Consider the following 16,529-nt stretch of genomic DNA (forward strand, 5'->3'; position numbering starts at 1 on the left):
AGTGCTGTTTTTGTTTTTTTGTTTTTTTTGTTTGTTTGAGATGGGAGTCTCACTCTGTTACCCAGGCTGGAGTGCAGTGGCATGATCTCAGCTCATTGCAACCTCCACCTCCCAAGCTCAAGCGATCCTTCCGCTTTGCCCCGCAAATAGCTGGTACCACAGGTGCATGCCACTACACTTGCCTAATTTTTATATTTTTTGTAGAGAAGGGGTTTTGCCGTGTTGCTCAGGCTAGTCTCAAACTCCTGAGCTCAAGTGATCCTGCCTTAGTGTCCCAAAGTGCTGGGATTACAGGTGTGCCCAGCCGCCATATTTCTGACAGTCCAAAATCACAACACCCCTGGGACCAACTAGGATAGTCTAGATGGGTTGTTTGTTTTGGCTGTTTCACTTAGAGAGTCATTACATACTATTATTCAGATTATCTGGCTTTTTGTACCCTTCTGAGTTAAGTATACTATTTACTTTATTGCTATTTGTGAATTATCTCATAGTAATATGCTTTTATATTGACTGGGGAAGGGTGTGCTCTGTCTTTATTGTCTTACTCATTTTAATGAATTCAAAGAGCTGCACTCCTTAACCCATGCTCTACAACTTTGGCCTCTGAAAGGAAATTGCCTTGTCATATTCTCTCATCCAGAAATTTTTGTTCTTCCAGAAAAAAAGGATAGTGTTACATATATGCCAGTAAGTCGATTATTTGGGACTGTGTAGTATTTGTGTGTAAATGATTTAACAACTTCCTTAAGTATAGTGTTAAGAAAACTACAACTCAGAATGAAGTGTCTTGGCTATTGGATTTTTTAAAACTTCCTGTTTTGGCCAGGCGTGGTGGCTCATGTCTGTAATCCCAGCACTTTGGGAGGCTGAGGTGGGCGGATCACGAGGTCAAGAGATCGAAACCATCTTGGCCAAAATGGTGAAACCCCGTCTCTACTGAAAATACAGAAATCAGCTGGGCATGCTGGCTCCCGCCTGTAGTCCAAGCTACTCGGGAGGCTGAGGCAGGAGAATCGCTTAAACCCAGGAGGCAGAGGTTGCAGTGAGCTGAGATCGTGCCATTTCACTCCAGCCTGGGCAACAGAGCCCCAGACTCCATCTCAAAAAAACAAATTTTCTGTTTTGAGACAAATGTTATCATATTTTATCACAGATGTATTATTCTTTCACTCTATATACACACATTTTTGTATGAACTGTTGAAGGATATATTGCAGACATCATGCCCCTTTAACTCCTAAATAACATTTGTTTAATAGTATCAAGGATGTTCTCTTATATGACCTCAGTATGATTATCAGAATTAGGAAATTGATACAGTAGTATGTAAGATCTTGTTCAGAATTTACCAGTTACCACTTTTTTTGATGAGGGGAAGACAGAGTCTCGCTCTGTCACCCAGGTTGGAGTGCAGTGGCACCATCACGGCTCACTGCATTGTTGACCTCCTGGGCTCAAGTGATTCTCCCACCTCAGTCTCCTGAATAACTGGGATCACAGGCATGAGCAACCAAGCACCTAGCTAAGTTTTGTATTTTTTCGTAGAGACGGCTCTTGCCTTGTTGCCCAGGCTGGTCTCTCAAACTCCTGGGCTCGGGCAGTCCTGCCTCAGCCTCCCAAAATGCTGGGATTACAGGCGTGAGCCCACTGCGCCTGGCCCACATTTTTTTTAATAGCAAAAAGTATTTGAGTTAGGGAATTCTGATGGTGATGAAGAAAATAGGTCAGAATGGGGAAGGCTGAAGATATAGGGAGGCTATTTTAGTAGTCTAGGCAAGAGATAATGAGGACAGTAACATTAAGAATAATGAAGGAAAGATTTTTGAGTTCATGAACAGTGGCTCTTAAGCAGGAGTGCACATCAGAATCATCTGGGGGCACTCTTTTTAAAAAAGTTTTTGGCAGGTCTCAACCTAGAATATTAACTCTGAATCTCCATTGGGTACAGAATTTTGATCATGAGTGGTTCAAAAAGTGAGCATCTGAGTTAGTTACAGAACAGCAGATTTGTTTTGTTTTGTTTTGTTTTGAGATGGAGTTTCACTCTTGTTGCCCAGGCTGGAGTGCAGTGGCACCATCACGGCTCACTGCAGTGTTGACCTCCTGGGCTCAAGTGATTCTCCCACCTCACCCTCCTGAATAACTGGGATCACAGGTGTGAGCCACCATGCACCTGGCTAAGTTTTGTATTTTTTTGTAGAGATGGGTCTTGCCATGTTGCTCAGGCTGGTCTCTCAAACTCCTGGGCTCAGGCAGTCCTGCCTCAGCCTCCCAAGTAGCTGGGATTACAGGCATGCGCCACCATGCCCAGCTAATTTTGTATTTTTAGTAGATAACAGGGTTTCTCCATGTTGGTCAGGCTGGTCTCGAACTCCCGACCTCAGGTGGTCCGCCCGCCTCAGCCTCCCAAAGTGCCGGGATTTACAGGAGTGAGCCACCATGCACGGCCTAAAGCAGCTCCGTCCGTCCGTCCGTCCCACCTTCCTTCCTTCCTCCCCTCTTCCCTTCCCTTCCCTCCCCTCCTCTCCCCTCCTCTCCCCTCCTCTCCTTCTGTCCTCCCTCTTTTCCTTCTTTCTCTCTTTTTTTTTTTAACTTGGAGACAGGGGCTTGCTCTTTTGTCCAGGCTAGAGTGGAGTAGTGTGATCACTGCGACCTCGAACTCCTTGGCTTCAAGGGGGTCCTCCTGCCTCAGCCTCCTGAGTAGCTGGTAATACAGGCACGTGACACCATGCCCAGCTTTTTTTTTTTTTTTTTTTTTTTTTTTTTTTTTTTTTTTTTTTGAGACGGAATCTCGAACTGTTGCCCAGGCTGGAGTGCAGTGGCACGATCGCGGCTCACTGCAAGCTTCACCTCCCAGGTTTACACCATTCCCCTGCCTCAGCCTCCCCAGTAGCTGGGACTACAGGTGCCCACCACCACGCCCAGCTAATTTTTTGTATTTTTAGTAGAGATGGGGTTTCACTGTGTTAGCCAGGATGGTCTTGATCTCCTGACCTCGTGATCCTCCCACCTCAGCCTCCCAAAGTGCTGGGATTACAGGTGTGAGCCACCATGCCTGGCCTTTTTTTTTTTTTTTTTTTTTTTTAAAGTAAAGATGGGGTCTAGCTTTGTTGCCCAGGCTGGTCTTGAACTTCTGGGCTCAAGCGATCCTCCTCCTCCTGCCTTGGCCTTCCAAAGTGTTGTAATTACAGGTGTGAGCCACTGTGCCTGGCTCAGAGCAACAGATTTTGATAATTGAATAGATAGGAGAGTGTGTAAATCAAAGATACTGGCAAGATTTCTAGTTTACGTGACTGGGTGTGATGGTACTCTACTACCTATAGAAGGAAACATTGGAAAGGAGATTGTTTTTCCACAAATATATGTGGTGGGTGAGGTTGTAGATGACATCACCTAAATATGTGTATGAGATTCTGTTTGATTTTATGCTTACGATTTCTCCAGCTTCTTCTTGTTTAATTTTTAAAAAAAAATAGAGACAGGGTCTAGCTATGTTGCCTAGGCTGGTCTCAAACTCCTGGCCTCAAGTGATCCTCCTGCCTTGGCCTCCCAAAGTTCTGGGATTTACAGGTGTGAGCCACTGTGCTCTGCTTTGTTGGGCTGTTTTAGTGTGTTGAGTCTACTTGAAGACTTAGAGAAATTACCCCCAAAGCCTTTATCCTTAGTTTGCATCAGTAGATGGCAATGGTAGACAGCTTCAGAGGAAACCACAACCGTGATACCTCAAAGCACCATCCTTTCTGATGAAACAGACAAAAGCCAACTTCTCTTCAGTTGGTGATTTTGGTTTCTCTGTATCTCTGAATCCTGGTTCTTGCCAGTCCTTCCCGTCTCTCGTAAGACACTCTAACCTAGTTAACTGTGAGAAACTTGGAAGTCATCTTGATTTTTTTTTTTTTTCCCCACCAGTTGTCAAATGATCCTTTATTGAAATGTTTTCCTTTGTGCTTAACTGGCTGGGCATTCCACAGCACCACTGTTGATGTCATCTATGATGTCATGAGGGTGGCGGCCATCAACATTACAGCCCGCAGACTGGGCAGTCCCCAGGATCTCTTTAATGGTTCCAGAGAGTTCCCTGGCTAAGGATCGGTGTCGCATCTGTCAAGCAATGTTGACGATCTCATCAAAAATGATACTCCCACTGTGTTTAATGTTTTTCTGTTTCTTTCTGTCTCTTGGTGGTTCCTTGAGGGCTTTGATGATCAGGGCAGAGGCAGAAGGCACCACCTCAATCTGGGCCTGTCTGTTCTGAATGGTCAGTTTCACTGTAATCCTCAGGCCCTTCCAGTCACCCGTTGCCTTGGCAATGTCATCACCAACCTTTTTTGGAGACAGACCCAGGGGGCCGATCTTGGGGGCCAGGGCAGAAGTGGCACCGACTTCACCTCCGGTGCACCTCAGGTATACAACTTTGATCTCGTTGGGGTCGAACTTCGGTGGCATGGTGGAGGCGGCTGGTGTCGGATGAACCCGGATTCGGGACGACTGAAGAAAGTCGCACCTTGGCCTCCTCCGAGCCGAAAGCCAAGAGCGGAGGTTGTCTTGATTTTTTTCCCCACTCTCTTATCCTCTGATTTGTCCGTAAGGCCACTGATTCTGTCTCCAGAAGACACCCAAGTTCGTGAACTCCGTTTCCTCGGTCAGCACACTAGTCTAGCCATCATCTCACACCGCAGCTGTCATCATCTGCTAACTAGGCTGTGGCTTCCTTTGTTGTATTCCTCCAGTCCATTCTCCACACAAGTGCCAGAGTGGTTTCTTAAAGGTCGTGTTATTTATTCATCCGCTAAAAAAAACCCTTAAGGGACTTCCCCATTGCACTTAAAATACAAAATTCTCTGACCTGATAAACTTTCATTGTGTGTATGTACCTCCTGCTTTCTTCTATGATTTTCATCTTATGCTGCTTCTTCATGCCGCAGACATCCAGGCCTTTTTTTCAGTTTTCAGTACCACCGAAGTCACCTTTTTTTGGAAGGTTAGGCAAATTTTACAGAGTTTATTAATTTGCTCAATGCACAGATCTCATAGTGGTGAAGCTTTGGTTATTACCCTGACCTATCTCGCTTTCTCACACTGAAATTTCATTCTCTATATTGTAGTATAGTTTTGTTGTTGCATTTGATAGTTTAGAAAGGACAAATAATGTTTGATCTATAGTGTATGTGACTTAAGATTTTCAGTCTAATGGGATTTTCCATATTTATATTGTGGTAAAATATACATATTATAACATCCATTTTAACCATTTTTAAGCGTGCAGTTCTGTGGCATTAAGTACATTCACATTGTTTTGGGACTGTCACCATCCAGAACTTTGTCTTCCCTAACTGAAATGTACCCCTTAAACACTAACTTCCTGTTCCCCTCTTCCCTGGCCCCTGGCAACCGTTCCCTTTATTTGAATATTCAAAAGACAATGAATTTAATATTTAAAAAAAAACCTGAGTTTAAATCCCTTAGGTGAATATACTACTACTATCAAGCGGAGTACAAATTTAAATCCATTTTCCTTTCACCTGTTTCTCAATCCTTCATGGATAGTGCTGATTCTGGTAGTTATTTACCACTTTTTTTGCCCCAGCTCTTCCCCCACAGTATGGTAATTGCTAAAAAGCGTATACATTGCTTTGACGTTGGGCTCTGTTTTTCTTTAATTTTTATTTTTATTACTATTATTATTATTTTGAGACAGGGTCTCTACTGTGCAGGCTGGAATGCAGTGGTGTGATTCTTGTGCCTCAGCCTCCCAATTAGCTGGGCTCACCGGCGTGCACCACCACACCCAGCTAATTTTTGTAGTTGTAGTAGAGATGGGGTTTTGCCATATTGGCCAGGCTGGTCTCAAACTCCTGGCCTCAAGTGACCCACTCACCTCGGCCTCCCAAAATGTTGGGATTACAGGTGTGAGCCACCGCACCCGGCCTATTATTATTATTTTAGTTAAGCCCAGCTGTGTGAGACATTGGGCTCTTAAGTGCTGCTTGCTTTCGTCTTAAATTGTGACCTTTCTAACTGAGTAATGCAGAACAGACATCTAGGTTTAGAATATATGTGGACATTTTATTAAATACTGTTGTCATACTACTAGGCAGTGAGCACCTTAAGGACAGAACTGTCATATTGACTGTTGTAACGTTATCGTAAGTTCTCTATGAATGAAATTTGAAATCAGAAGTATATGATAGGCTCAGCTAATGTAAACATAGTTGCTGTGCAGAACAAACAGTTGAAGTGTATATGTGTGTTCAATACAATTATTATTATAATATTATTATTATTGAGACAGAGTCTTTTTCTGTCACCCAGGCTGGAGTGCAGTGGTGTGATCTCGGCTCACTGCAACCTGTGTACCTCCCAAGTTCAAGTGATTCTCCTGCCTCAGTCTCCTGAGTAGCTGGGATTACAGGCGTGGGCCATTATGCCTGGCTTTCTTGCTTTTTTTTTTTTTTTTTTTTTTTTTTTGAGACAGTCTCTCTCTGTTGCCAGGCTGGAGTGCAGTGGCATGATCTTGACTCACTGCAACCTGCGACTCCCTGGTTCAAGCGATTCTCCTGCCTCAGCCTCCCGAGTAGCTGGGATTACAGGCATGTACCACCATGCCCAGCTAATTTTTGTATTTTTTGGTAGAGACGGGGTTTCACCATGTTGGCCAGGATGATCTCAAGCCCCTGACCTCGTGATCCATCCTCCTCGGCCTCCCAAAGTACTGGGATTGATTACAGGCATGAGCCACTGCGCCCGGCCATGCCTGGCTAATTTTTTTGTATTTTTAGTAGAGGCAGGGTTTCGCCATGTTGGCCAGGCAAGTCTTGAATTCCTGGCCTCAAGCGATCCACCTGCCTCAGCCTCCTAAAGTGCTGGGATTACAGACGTGAGCCACTGCACCTGGCCTTCAATACAATTATTGAATGCCAGATTATTAGTATATTCAAGGTCTGTGTGATCCTCATTATTATCTTTTTTTTTTTTGAGACGGAGTCTCGCTCTGTCGCCCAGGCTGGAGTGTAGTGGCGCAATCTTGGCTCACTCGCCTCCCGGGTTCATGCCATTCTCCTGCCTCAGCCTTTCTGAGTAGCTGGGACTACAGGCGCCCGCCACCGCGCCCGGCTAATTTTTTGTATTTTTTAGTAGAGACGGGGTTTCACCGTGGTCTCGATCTCCTGACCTCGTGATCCGCCCACCTCGGCCTCCCAAAGTGCTGGGATTACAAGCGTGAGCCACCGCGCCCGGCCGTCATTATTATCTTAATTCCAGAACATTTTCATCACCCTCAAAAAAAACCCATACCCGTTAGCAGTTGTTGCCCTGTTTTCCTCCCACCAGTTCCTGACAACCACAGTTTATTATCTGTTTTGTGGATTACTATCTGTTTTTCTGGATATTGCATATAAATGGAGTCAATCTTTGTGACTGGCTTTCTCTTAGCATAGTGTTACATTTCGTTCATGAATATAGCATGTATTTCATTCCTTATTGCTGAATAATGTTTATTAGTTGATGGACATTTGGGTTATTTCCAGTTTTGTCTATTATGAGTAATGAATAATGCTATAACTTGTACATACAAAATGTACTAATTTTTGTGTGAACATAACATTTTCTCTCTGTTAGGTATGTACCTAAGCATGGAATTATGGGGCCTATAGTGACTCTGTACTTAACATTTTGAGCAGCTACCAAACTGTCTTTCAGAATGGTGATGGTACTGTTTTACATTCCCACCAACAATGTATACAAGTTCCAGTTTCTCTACATCCTTGTCAGGACATGTCATTGTCTATCTTTTTAAAGTTTTACCGAGGAAGTGAGTATCATTGTGGTTTTGATGTGCATTTCCCTAATTTCTTAATGATGTTGGGCATCTTTTCATGTGGCTATCGTCCATCAGTGTGTTTTCTTTGGAGAAATGTCTGTTTAAATCCTTTGCCCATTTTAATTGGGTTATTTGTCTTTTTAATGTTGAGGTGTAAGAATTCTTTACATATCCAGCCTTATGAGGTGTGATTAGCAAAATTTTTTCCCCATTCTATAGGGATTCCTTTTTTTCACTTTCTTGATGGCATACTTTGTAACACACAAGTTTTTAATTTGGTAAAGTCCACTTATACATTGTTGTTGCTCGTGCTTTTGGTGTGATGTCTAAGAAACTTGCCAATTGAAGGTCACAAGGACTTTATATATGAGCCAATATATATGATCCAGGCATGGTGGCTCATACCTATATGATCCTAGCACTTTGGGAGGCTGAGGCAGGAAAAACCACTTTTTTTTTTTCTTTGAGACGGAGTCTTGCTCTGTTGTCCAGGCTGGAGGGCAGTGAGTGGCATGATCTCAGCTCAGTGCAACCTCCGCCTCCTGGGTTCAAGCGATTCTCCTGCCTCAGCCTCTTGAGTAGCTGGGATTACAGGTGCACGCCACCACACTCAGCTAATTTTTGTATTTTTAGTAGAGACGGGGTTTCACCATGTTGGCCAGGCTGGTCTTGAACTCCTGACTTCAAGTGATCCGCCTGCCTCGGCCTCTCAAAGTGCTGCAATTATAGGCAAGAGCCACCATGCCCAGCGTAGGAAAAAACACTTCTAAATTAGTCAGGCAAGGTGGTACAGGCCTGTAGTCCCACTACTCAGGAGACAGAGGTACGAAGATAACTTGAGCCCAAGAGTTGGAGGCTGCAGTGAGCTACTGTGATCCTGCCACTGTCCTCCACCCTAGGCAACAAAGCAAGACCTTGTCTCTTTAAAAACAGCAACAACAACAAAAACTATGGTGTGAGGTAGGAGGTCCAGCTGCTTTCTTTTGCATGTGGATATTTAGTTGTCTCAGCAACATTTGTTGAAAAGACTTCTTCACTAATTTGTCCTGCAACCTTTGTGAAAAATTAATTTACAAATGCAAGGATGTATTTCTAGACTCTATTCTTACTCCATTGATCTCTGTCCTTAGGACAGTACCATAATGTCTTGATAGCTAGCTGTCGTTTTGTATTTTTTGAAATTGGATACTTGGGAGTGTAACTTTGTTCCTTTAAGATAATTCGGGGCATTCTGGGTTCCTTACATTTACGTATAAATTTTTAAGATTTGCTTGTCAATTTCTGCAAAAAGCAAGCTGGTATTTTCAGTAAGAAGTGTGTTGTATCTATAGATGAGTTTGGGAAATATGGTCATAATATCAAGTCTTTGGATCCATGAGCATAGGGATGTCTTTTTTTTTTTTTTTTTTAAGGTCTGTCATTTCTTTCAACACTAGTTGTCAGTGTTCAAGTCTTGTGCTTCTTTTGTTAATTAAGTATTGCATTGGTTTTTTGGGGGAAAATATTTGTAATTGGAATCATTTTTTGTAACTTGAAATTGGCCTATTGGTGATATTTATTTATTTATTTATTTATTTATTTATTTATTTATTTTTTGAGACGGAGTCTCGCTCTTTCGCCACTATGACAGGCTGGAGTGCAGTGGCATGATCTCTGCTCACTGCAAGCTCAGTCTCCCGAGTAGCTGGGACCACAGGCGCCTGCCACCATGCCCGGCTAATTTTTTTGTATTTTTAGTAGACACAGGGTTTTACCATGTTAGTTAGGATGGTCTCGATCTCCTGACCTCGTGATCCGCCCGCCTCAGCCTCCCAAAGTGCTGGGTGTGAGCCACCGCACCCGGCCTGGTGATACTTATTTTTAATTAAAATTTTTAGATTCAAGGTACATGTGCAGGTCTGTTACGTGGATATAATGTGTGATGCTGAGGTTTGGGCTTCTACTGATCCTGTCATCCAGATGATGAGTATAGTACTTCACAGATAGTTTTTCAGTCCTTGCCCCTCTTTCCCTCCCACTTTTTGGAGTGCCCAGTGTTTATTGTTCCCATCTTAATGGCTATGCGTACCCAGTGTTTAGCTCCCACTTACAAGCGAGAACAGACAGTATTTGGTTTTCTGGGTTAACTCACTTAGGATAATGGTCTCTGGCTGCATCCGTTTCGCTGGAAAAGACATGATTTCATTCTTTTGCATGGCTGCGTAGTATCGCATGGTGTATATATACCACATTTATTTTTGAGATAGGGTCTCACTCTGTCGCCCAGGCTGGAGTGCAGTGGTGCGATTTCGGCTCAGTGCAACCTCCACCTCCCGAGCTCAAGCCATCCTCCCACTTCAGCCGCCTGTGAGTTCAGGCCATCCTCCCACCTCAGCCTTCTTGTGATTCACCCACCTTGGCCTCCGAAAGTACTGAGATTACAGGCGTGAGCCACCACGCCTGGACACAGTTTCTTTTTCTTGGGATATATACCCAGTAATGGGATTGCTGGGTTGAGTGGTCATTCTGTTTTTAGTTTCTTGAGAAATCTCCAAACAGCTTTCCACGGGGGCTGAACTAGTTTACATTCTTAGCAGCAGTGTGTAAGTGTTCCCCCCCACCGCCCTTTTTTTTTTCTTTTTTCTTTTCTTTTTGTTTTTTTGAGGCAGGGTCTCAGTCTGTTGCCCAGGCTGGAACGCAGTGACATGATTATAGCTCATTGCCGCCATGGCTTTCCAGGCTCTAGTGACCCTCCCACCTGAGCCTTCCCAGTTAGCTGGGACTGTAGGCACACACCACTATGACAGGCTAATTTTAAAATTTTTTCGTAGAGATGAGGTCTTACTATGTTGCCCTGGCTAGTCTTGAATTCCTGGGCTCCAATGATCCTCCCACCTCAGCTTCCCAAAGTGCTGGGATTACAAGTGTGAGCCACCATGCCCAGTAATAGTAGTCACTCTGACTGGTGTGAGATGACATCTCATTGTGGTTTTGATTTGCATCTCTCTACTAGTGATGTTGAGCATTTTTTTGTATGTTTGTTGACTACTTGATTGTTGTCTTTTGAGAAGTGTCTTTTCATACCCTTTGCCCCCTTTTCAACAGTGGTATCTTTTTTGTGTGTGTGGATTTAAGTTCCTTACAGATTCTGGATATTAGTCCTTTGTTGAGAGCATAGTTTGCAATTATTTTCTCCCATTCTATAGGTTGTCAGCTTACTCTGTTGATAGATTTCTTCTGCTGTGCAGAAACTGTTTCGTTTAACTAGGTCCCAATTGTCAAGTTATTTGTTGCATTTGCTTTTGAGGCTTAGTCATAAGTTCTTTGCTTAGGGCAGTGTTGAGAAGAGTATTTCCTAGGTTTTCTTCTAGGATGTTTACAGTTTGAGGCCTTACATTTAAGTCTTTAATTTGCCTTGAGTTAGGAATTCTTTTTTCAATTTCATTTTCAGATTGTTCTTTGCTAACGTGTAGAAATACAGTTGTTTTTTATGTATTGATCTTGTGGTTTGCAATCTTGCTGAACTCATTAGTTAGTTTTAATAGTTTTTATGGGTTCCTTAAGATTTTCTGTATACAAGATCATGCATTTGCAAATGAAAATGTTTTTACTTCTCTCCAGTCTGGATGCCCTTTATTTCTTGCCTAATTGCCCTGGTTAGAATCTCCAATACAACGTTGAAGTACCAAGAGCAGACATCCTTTTCTTACTGATCATAGTGGAAAGCATCCAGTCCTTTACAGTGAAGTGTGACATAGGTGTGGGTCTCATAGGCGGGTGCCCTTTATCATGTCGAGGAAGCCTAGTTAACAGTTGTAATATTTAGGTTGTCAGTATGCTCTGGTGACCTTTCATGGTGTTTGTAAACTTATATCCAAATCAGAAATGATAGTTTGCTGGGTTACTAGGACCAGCAGGTCATTGAATTGGGTAAGATATAATTCTAAGGCATTTACAACTACTATATGGAACATTTTGGAAAAGCATACCGTGACTACGTAACCTGGGCCAGATAAATAGGTATTTATTAAGACTATACATGTTGAGCCTTTTAAACTTCTACCTCTTAGAATTAGTAATCAAATTGACTGTGCAATCTAGCATTTAGCCTGATAATTCAGTTTTGTGAAAACTATAGAGTGAACTTTAATTTTGAATTTTTTCTTGTCAGTTGAAGTACTATTTGCGTAGCCTGAAAGACTAAATGGCATAAATTGTGCTTTTAGACATGGTGACTTTTATATTTTCATTTACATTATGAAATTGGATGTGAAGAGGTCTTTCAGATGTGTTGGAAAACTGGAGAATGTTGAAAACTAATTTGAAGCTGCAAATAAAAAAGTACTGACTTAACGATTTTGATATTTGCAGAAAGGAACAGACCTTTTTGTAGTCACTGTTTGGAATGTAAGGGTCATCTCCTGACTTTAAAATTCTTTGTCAGCTTTTGGAAGGTATCTGGTAGGATGGTTCTGGCTGAACTTTTCAAAGACTAAACTGGAATAGATGATTTTTTGAGGGAGATATGGAGAGAGAGTTTAAGGAAACTAATTTTTTTTTTTTTTGAGACAGAATCTCGTTCTGTCGCCCAGGCAGGAGTGCAAAGGCGTGATCTCAGCTCACTGCAACCTCCGCCTCCTGGGTTCAAGAGATTCTCCTGCCTCAGCCTCCCTAGTAGCAGGGATTACAAGTGTCCGCCACCACACCCGGCTAATTTTTATATTTTTAGTAGAGACAGGGTTTCACCATGTTGGCCAGGCTGGTCTCAAACTCCTGGCCTCAAGTGATCTGCCCGCCTCGGCCTCCCAAAGTGCTGGAATTACAGGTGTGAGCCACCGTGCCCAGCCAGGAAACTAAATTTTATATGTTGCTATACCAGCTAATCATTCCAAAGAGAAATTAGGTAAGCATACATAGCAAATGCTAATGTGAGTCTTAAGTATCTAGAACACAAGAGCCAAATGAAATTGATACGGCAAATAAAAACATGGAGAAAATAACCCACACATAGTCTGTGCTCAGTGGCTCATGCCTGTAATCTCAGCACTTTGGGGGAGGCCAAGGCATGCAGATCACTTGAGTCTAGGAGTTCGAGACCAGCCTGGGCAACATAGTAAAACCCCATCCCTACAAAAAATACAAAAATTAGCTAGGCGTGGTGATGCGCACCTGTAGTCCCAACTACTTGAAAAGCTGAGGCGGGAGGATCACCTGAGCCCAGGAGGTTGAGGCTGCAGCAGTGAGCTGAAATTAAGCCGCTGCACTCCAGCATGGGCAACAGAGTGAGACCCTGACTCAAAAAAAATAAGAGAGAAAGTGACCCACATGTTCACGTCTTATGAAGCCACAGTAATTCTGCATTATCTTAAGGCCGAGAAAATACTTCTCTGGATGGATGGAAACCAAAAGTAGTAAAGTTGTACATAATCTTATGAGAAATGAACATCATTGTTTTTAAGCTTTCTGTATCATCTGCTGACATTATGAAAGTGAATCAAAGCTATCTATAATAGCCTAAGTCGTTTCTGTTTTCTTTTTTCTTTTTTTAAAGTAGAGATGAGATTTTACCATGTTGGCCAGACTGGTCTCAAACTCCTGATCTCAAGTGATCTGCCTCCCTTGGCCTCCCAAAGTGCTGGGATTACAGGCATGAACCACCATGCCCGGCCATGGTTTTATGGGGTGTTTTTTTGAGACAAGGTCTCCCTGTATTACCCAGGCTAGTCTCAAACTCCTGGGCTCAAGGGATCCTCTTCCCTTGGCCTCCCAAAGTGCTGGGATTACAGGCATGAGCCACCATTCCCAGCCAGAAGTCTTAGTTTTAGAATTTTGGGGCTTCTAGTATATGTCCCAGGGGTTATTTATTGACTTCTTAAGAACACTGTTTTCAGTGTTGTTTAAAACAAACTTTACGTATCTTGGTAACCCAGGGTTGAGGAATAGCACTAGGAAATAAATATCCTCAGATGACTTCTGTCTTGTAGTATATCCTCTGGAGCGAATCATCTTTTAAAATTATGTAAGTAGTGGAAGTGACACAATCTTAACATAAAATTGCATTTGCTTTAGCACTTGTACAGAAATTGATAATTTTATTTCCTAAAATGAAGACTTAATAGCCAACAGGGTGCCAGCAATTTCAAGATTTACTCGGGAATAAAAATAATTAATTGTTAAACTTGACAGCAATTTAAAGGAAGAAAACTTTCAATTTAAAGGAAGGAAACTTTTACTTCAGACAGTCAACATGCAGTACTGAGATTTAGTAGCAAGTATAAACTGCATTTGAAGCAGTTGAGTAAAAGGCAGAGTTGTGAAATAGATGACTGGATTCATATAAGAACCTGGATTATGATCCTAGTTCTGCATTACATTGGACTATGTGCATTAACCTCTGCAGAATTAGGTAATTGGAGTACTGTTTTAAGGAGCTTTCTTGCTCTAAAAAGTGTGATTTAGATAATATGGCCATGAGTCCATGTGGACTTTTTTTTGCTTTTAGAAAGCTGTTGGGGTTGGAATTGACTGGCTTTAAACATTTGAATGCTCTTTAACACAAAACAAAGTAGTCAGTCTGCTGTAGAGCAGAGGAGTTGGCATACTATCTTTGTGGATTGATTGGTTGGTTCATTTGTTTATAGACACGAGGTCTCACTGTGTCACTCGGGCTGGTCTTGAACTCCTGGCCTCAGGTGATCCTCCTGCCTTAGCCTGTAATCCCAGGTCTTTGGGAGGCCGAGATGGGTGGATCACAAGGTCAGAAGTTCAAGACCAGCCCGGCCAAGATGGTGAAACCCCTGTCTCTCCTAAAAATACAAAAATTAGCCGGGTGCAGTGGCAGGTGCCCGTAATCCCAGCTACTCGGGAGTCCGAGGCAGGAGAATTACTTGAACCCAGGGGGCAGAGGTTGCAGTGAGCCAAGATTGCGCCACTGCACTCCAGCCTGGGGGACAGAGCGAGACTCCATCTCAAAAAATATATATATATATATATATATATATATATATATGCTGGGACTATGGATGTGAGCTATAACGTCCAGCCAATATTTTGGGCTTTGTAGGCCACAACAATCTGTACCAAAGTCTTTTGTAAAATATAAAAAGAGAATTGTTTTAAAAAAAAAAAAAGTGTTGGCTGGGTGCAGTGGCTTATCCCTGCAATCCTAGCATTTTGGGAGGCCATGGCAGGAGGATCACTTGAGCCCAGGAGTTTGAGACCAGCCTGGGCAACATATTGAGACCTTGTCTTTACAAAAAAAGTTTTAAAACTTGTATAGTGAGGCTGGGCACCGTGGCTCACGCCAGCACTTTGGGAGGCTGAGGCAGGAGGTTTACTTGAGCTCAGGAGTTTGAGACCAGCCTGGGCAACATGGAAAGACCCCGTCTCTAAAAAAATTAAAAAATGAAAATTTGCTGGGCATGGTGGCGCACTCCTGTAGTCCCCACTTCTCAGGAGGCTGAGGTGGGAGGATCACTTGAGCCTGGGAGGTCAAGGCTGCAGTGAGCTCAGATTGTGCCAGTACACTCCAGCCTGGGTGACAGAGTGAGACAGAGTAAAACTCTGTCTCCCAAAAAAAGGTCGGGGGGTGGGGAGCCTTAAGATTTTGCACACTGCTTAAATCAATGTTTCTCTAACTTCATGAGTGTAGGAATTACCTGGGGATTTTGTTAAAATATATGTTTTGATTGGTTCAGTCTGAAATGGGGCCTGATTATTCTGCATTTCTAATAAGCTCCCAGGTCAATAATTTGAGTAGCAAGGCTCTAGAGCAGATCTTAATCGTTTCTAGATCACAGTCCCTGTGAGAATTAATGAAATTTATGGACTTTCTTGCCCAAAAACATATATTGAAAATCTTGTGTGCAACTTCAGGAGGTTCATTTGTCCTCCTCCTCAGAAAGTCCACCTCAGGATTCTAGTTATTTGGTTTTAAAAACTAAAGTACAGGCCGGGCATGGTGGCTCATGCCTGTAATCCCAGCAATTTAGGAGGCCGAGGCAGGCGGATCATTTGAGCCCAGGAGTTCGAGACCAGCCTGGCCAACACTGTGAAATCCCATCTTCACTAAAAATACAAAAATTTACCCCGGTGTGGTGGTGGGTGCCTGTAATCCTAGCTACTTGGGTGACTGAGGCAGGAGAATGGCGTGAACCCAGGAGATGGAAGCTGCAGTGAGCCTAGATTGCACAACTGCATTCCAGCCTGAGGGACAGAGCGAGACGCTGTTGCAAAAAAAAAAAAAAAAAAAATTGTTGTTCTGTAAATCCCAGAAGCTATACCTCTGTTTCCAAAGCCAAGGTATAAATTATTACTCTAGAAAATGGATAAGCAGAGGAGCAAAATAGTCTAAAACAAAAATCAGCATAGATGAATTAGAAGCAGAGAGTTTTTGAGTTCGAGAGCCCCTGAGCACTGTCAGAATAGCTAAGACATTAAGAACTGTGAGAAATGAGAGATCTCCTCAATCATCAGACCATGATAGGCCAGTTGATCTTGAAGCCTGACCTGATTTCATGGGGCTAGCATTTCCTTCCTGATTTCCTGTAATCACCTCCTCTCTACTCCCCATGATTCAGCGGTAGTCACAGTACCAGGAAGTGCCAACCTTTTCATTCTTGCTACTGAGATGAAGATTTTGGAAAAAGGAGAAGAAACCATGTGGTTTGGGAACCATCTTTCCTTTTATTTTTTTTTTGAGACGAAGTCACTCTGTTGCCCAGGCTGG

General features: G+C 42.9%; 1 protein-coding gene and 1 pseudogene across 3 annotated transcripts in view; one reads left to right on the forward strand and one right to left on the reverse strand.

Annotated features, from left to right (window-relative positions):
- ATP2A2 (ATPase sarcoplasmic/endoplasmic reticulum Ca2+ transporting 2) overlaps positions 1-16,529 on the forward strand; it is a 72,682-nt gene that overhangs the window by 16,750 nt on the left and 39,403 nt on the right. The window lies entirely within an intron of this gene.
- LOC100598658 lies at positions 3,907-5,597 on the reverse strand (annotated as a pseudogene). Its single transcript, XR_001116426.2, has one exon. The product of XR_001116426.2 is annotated as a 60S ribosomal protein L12 pseudogene (transcript).

This window comes from Nomascus leucogenys, chromosome 10, assembly GCF_006542625.1.
Source record: "Nomascus leucogenys isolate Asia chromosome 10, Asia_NLE_v1, whole genome shotgun sequence".
In the NCBI taxonomy this organism is placed as follows: domain Eukaryota; kingdom Metazoa; phylum Chordata; class Mammalia; order Primates; family Hylobatidae; genus Nomascus; species Nomascus leucogenys.